General features: G+C 49.6%; 1 long non-coding RNA gene across 1 annotated transcript; it reads right to left on the bottom strand.

Moving 5' to 3' along the window:
- Positions 1-694: 694 nt before the first annotated feature.
- On the bottom strand, positions 695-1,589 carry LOC122889830. Its single transcript, XR_006380979.1, has 2 exons — positions 1,531-1,589; positions 695-1,151 (listed from the first exon to the last, which is right to left on the bottom strand). It is a non-coding gene; the product is annotated as an uncharacterized LOC122889830 (long non-coding RNA).
- Positions 1,590-5,153: the final 3,564 nt, after the last annotated feature.

The following is a 5,153-nucleotide window of genomic DNA, read 5'->3' as shown; positions in this document are numbered from 1 at the left end:
AGTATATTTATGTTATTGTATTCCTCTTATTTGGGGGCTGAAATTAAGGATCATTTTTATATGCTTAAGAACCATTTCTAGTATCTTTTACAGTGAACTGTCCAGGTAAGGTATCACCTTTTTGTCCATATTAAAGTGATAATAACACTATTAGGCTCTGCAAGTCCTTTCTATCAAGGAAGGCAATGAAAAGATTTGAGATGGGAGGGTGACCCATTCTCGATCAGATTGAGAAATTAGGCAAATGACCCCATGCCCTTGGGCATGCACAGAATCCTGGCCAAAAAGATAGAGCCTCTGGGTAGATTTTGTAAGAAATGCAAAGAAAGTTTAAAGTGACAATAAGGACAAGGACCTTCCTTTGAGCTAAGGGTGAACCCAGGCTTTAGGAAGATGGGACCAGGCCTGCCTAAGAGGCCTGAAGCCTCCGTCCGGGGCTCCTGAGGCAGCTTTCATAACCAGAGGCGGGGCCACACCTTGGAGCCCTGGGGACCTGGGTGCCCTGAGGCAGCAAGTCAGCAGCCTGTCTGCCTTCTTTCTCTGCATGGGCTGGCATGTGCAGAGTGCTTCCCAAGTAGGGTGTGGTGAGCATCTTTTCAGGTTTTGTTTCAACATCCAGTCTGTTGTGAATGATACTGTGTAACATACAACAAAAATGATTTCCTAGAAATAAAATGCAAGATAACCTGTAAACTATAAGCTCAAATGATTTATTAGGAGAATCAATAGACACCGAACTCCTATATCACATTGCAGTACATTTCTAAATGCTGCTCAGGTTTTGTTCTTAAGATAGTTACACTTTAAGCAACAGGGCTGTAGAACACAGATTTTATCTTCCTTTCCCCCTTTTATTCACCATCTCCTTTACCCAAGCTCCTCACCCTGGAGCTGAATAAGTCCATTTGGGGGGCAATGTTTGCTCGTGCCTTCCTTTCCTGCAGTCGGTCCGTGAGGTCAGTTTATAAGCATAGAGACTTTTACCCACACAGGTTGGAGATGAAGGGAACATGGTAAGAAATACGGCTTTATTTTATTTTATTTTATTTCACTTTGCTTGGACATTTATCTGCCCCATATTCTGACCACAAAATATTATATCGTCTTGATCTCGCATGTTGACGTTTAGCTGAGTCCTCAGTAGTTTGCACCTGGGCACAAAAAGCGTATTTCGAAGAGGAACATTAAGATCTTTCCTGTGTACAATCATAGGACATTTTATGGTAATCTTTAAAGATTTCATTTATTTATTTATTGGAGAGGGAGAGCATGAGTGGGAGAGCCAGAGGAAGAGGGAAAAACAGGCTGTCAGCTGAGCAGGGAGCAGATCCTGACCTGAGCCAAAGGCAGATGCTTTACCGACTGAGCCACCCAGGTGCCCCAAGGAACATTTTTATTTCTAAGATCTTTATTTCCACCATTAAATCATTAAATAGATTGTAGTTACTTTGGTTCCAGCAGGTTTAAGTTAAAAAGAAGACAGTGTGAAAGTCTTGATTTCTCCCATGAGTCCACAGGAAAATCACTGACCCCAAAGAAGAGCAGCCAAATCCTCATTTCCTCCTCTCCTAGGGCGGGCTCTGCAGGGATGCTTTCTGATCTCACTGAGTGATAACTTGTCTCTGTCTCAGGATATTTTGCTCGAGTCTATGGCGTCAGTCAGCTGATAAGGGCATTTCTGCAGAAGATAGAATGTCATTGTCAAATTCTAAATCTTGGGACTGGGATGGAGACCACCTTCTGGAGATTAAAGGTAAGTGAACATTCGCCCTCTTCTTTCCCGAATTGTTTCATTTGTGAAGGTGCCCACCTGGTTCAAAATGTTAAAAATATATTAGGAGGAGATGCAGTGACCGCCTGTCTCCCACGCCTGTCCCCAGCTACTTGCGCCTGCTGCCGCTGTCAGCCATGTACTTGATGTCACCGGGGCCCCGGTGAAGGATGGGTGCCTGGCTTCTCATCCTCTGCTGTTACCAACAGGGCTCCTGATAAAAACCCTTGTCAACATGTCCTCTGTATGAGCAGAAGACCCTGACAGTGGGACTGTGAGCGCTAGACCCCCATGTCCGCTCTATTCACAATCACGATGATTTTATTGTCAGCGTGACAATGTCTTCAGTACAGTTTAGAGACGTGCAAGGCTGGTGATAGTGATATGTACAAAGGCCTTTCATAGCTGCTCCCTGATTTCATCCCTCACCTGCTTGGTTAATGATCAAGAACAGTTTTAACTTCTCTCACAGGAAATGAGACGGGTCCGGTTAGTGTCAGAACCAGGACCGAATAGACTGTAGGTCACGCAAGTCCTGGTTGCTTCCATGTTTCTCTGTACAGAGCCTTGCGCTTGCTCAGGGGGGTCTTTGTGGTCCATCAGTCGATGGGGTGGGCCTCGGGGCTCCCGTGGGACAGCTGCCAGCACGGTTCCTAACCCTATCCCCTGGACTAGCATCAGTCAGGACTGGCAAGGGGGTTGGAATCGGGCCTCTGCTGCTGCACACCTGCCACTCTGTGCGGGCGGAGGACCCGCGGACCAGGTGTGTCCACCATTCTGCCCAACCACCTGCCTGGTCTAGGCGCACAGCTGTGGGAGGTGATAGAGGCGAAACGTGGGCAGTGGCCTGTGAACGGCCAGAGCAAATCACGACCAAGCTGTCCCCGCAGAACTGATGGGGCAAGAAGGGACAGGGCACTCTGGAGCCACTGGAGGGTGGAAATACACAAAGTCTTCATGAGGGCCATTCTCTGTGCAGATAAAGACCTCTGTGATGTACTCTGAGGATCCTCTCTCCTAGCTGGATGGATGTGTGTGACCCTGTAATTTACACCAGAATGAAAAATTTACTATTTGGTGGAAAGACCATACCACAGGACTTTGTGTATTGTGATCCCACTTAGGGGGAAGTAGAGGGCCATGTGCATTTTCTGGGGGCAGGCCCCTGGGTGCAGTCAGGCGGGATCATGCACTAGGGGCACACCCAGGACAGGCACCAAGGAGGACAAGGGGCCCAGGCCTGGGTGGGAAATTGTGGGGATGTGCTGTGGGGACAGGGACCCGGACCAGTGGCCAGAGGGCCTTGGCTGTTTGGAGCTACCTGACCAGCAGAGGCGCGCGGGAGTGAGCGGCAGGAGGTGGGGTGGTGGGGTGGAGGGGTAGGAAAGGGGCATGCAGGCATTGCCTGGAAAGGTCTGTATGCTTAGGCACAAGGGAGCTCTGGAGAGGGGGTGGGGGAGGGGCATGCAGGCGTTGCCTGGAAACGTCTGTAGGCTTAGGCACACCTGAGCTCACAGGAGGGGGCGGGGGAGGGGCATGCAGGTGTTGCCTGGAAACCTCTGTAGGCTTTTGATTCTTAGCCCTGCTCAGCTTGGGGTTCTGGGACACTTGGCGGGGTAGTCCGACTGGGCTGGACGCTTTTGTACCGCGGACCAGGACAGTTGTATGACCGTCAGATGTTCTCCTGGGCTGGTAGGCTGGGCTCTGGCCTAGGCCATTCCCTAGGGGCCGTGGACAGCAGCCAGACCTCTTTGACCAGGGACATCGATATCAAGAGACATGTGCTGGGGAAAGGGACTTTCCCTGGGGATGCCAGGGATTTGGCAGATGTCATCTCAACCCAGACACAGATCAGTAGACTCCTCCGTGAGATTGAAACATTGGAGGGTGAAGTGACTCATTGGAAGAAGTTGTGCCAGTGTTCCACCCAGGGACCAAATACCACCGACCCAGAAATACTGTGGAAACTGAAGAGCCACATCAGGGACCTAGAGCAGCGGCAGAAGCGGGAGCTGGACGAACATCAGCTGGAGGTGGCGGGGTTGCAAAACACCCACCGGCAGAAGCTAGCAGACCTCACTGACCGGCACCGCCAACAACTTAGAGTCTATCAACGGATGGATCGGCTCTCCAAAGAGGAGATTGGGAAACTCACTCAAATTATCCAGCAAAAGGATTTGGAAATTCAGGATCTTTCTAGGAAAATCTCTGCAGCTTCTCACTGCCAGAATGGGCACGTGGAACAACTTCAGCGCCAATTGCAAGAGTGTACTTTGAAAAGCGAACAGGTCTTGGTGGTCCTAAATGAGAAGGCAAGGGAGAATAGCCATCTGAAAAGGAACTATGACAGAATGACCGATCGACTTGCTGCCAAAGAAGCAGAACTCCAGAGGATGCAAGAGGAAAATCAAAAGCTGTCCACTAGAATAGAAAGTAGTGGCCTAGAGTTGTTTAGAGAAACGATTCGGAATTTGTCACACATCATTCGAGAAAAAGACCTGGAAGTGGATGCGTTAAGTCAAAAATGCCAGACTTTAATGACAATCCTGCAGACACCCAGCACTGGTCATGAGGTTGGAGGAGTTTCTATTGATCAGTTCCAGCAGCTTCTACAGGAACGGGACACATTAGCACAGCGGGTGAAGATCATGGAGGAGTGGAAAGAGCAGGTGCTGACCACAGTCCAAAATATGAAGCGTGAGTCACCCCAGCTTCAGAGAGATCTGCGACAACTCCAGGCGTGGGCTTGCACCAACAGCGAGGTTTTGAAACCACAGACGACCTCTCTTGACCATATCCACACTTACCAAGGACATGAGATAAACTTACAAGAGCTAGAGAAGGAACTGGCACAACTTCAGCTCCGCATCGGGGAGCTCTGCAATGCCAAGGACCTCCTTTTAGGGAAGCTTGATGTGATTTTCCACCGGCCCTCCAGCAACTCTGCAGAGGCAGCCAACTCTCTGAAGGCCGTGAAATCTGACCGAGTGAGTGAGTCTTCTCAGGTGCTCCGAGAGGAGGTAGAAGAGCTCAGAAAATCAGGGCAAGGAAAAGATACAATGATTCAAACCCCCCAGGAAGATCAGCAGAGACGGATTGCTTCAGGGGCTGCTATGGGGGAAGGAGAAGGGAAGCCACAGGAACACAGCGATTCTGATTCCCACATGGAGCAGCAGAAGGAGAAACAGGCTGTTCTACAAGATTTCCCTCAGCCTCAGGAGCTCCGAATCCCAGCGAAAAGTGAGGAACTGCTTTCTTTACAGGAGAAGCTCAGGGGCCAACTGAGTGAGAATGAGCTGCTGAGGCAGGCATTCACCAGTCTGAAGGAGAGGATAGCAGATTTTGAAATGGTTGTGTGTCAGCTGAAAGAGGAAAATGCAAA

The sequence above is a fragment of the Neovison vison genome, chromosome 11 (assembly GCF_020171115.1).
Source record: "Neovison vison isolate M4711 chromosome 11, ASM_NN_V1, whole genome shotgun sequence".
Classification (NCBI taxonomy): Eukaryota; Metazoa; Chordata; class Mammalia; order Carnivora; family Mustelidae; genus Neogale; species Neogale vison.
The sequence above is the reverse complement of the archived record's forward strand: the minus strand, read 5'-3'. Positions and strand labels throughout refer to the sequence as shown.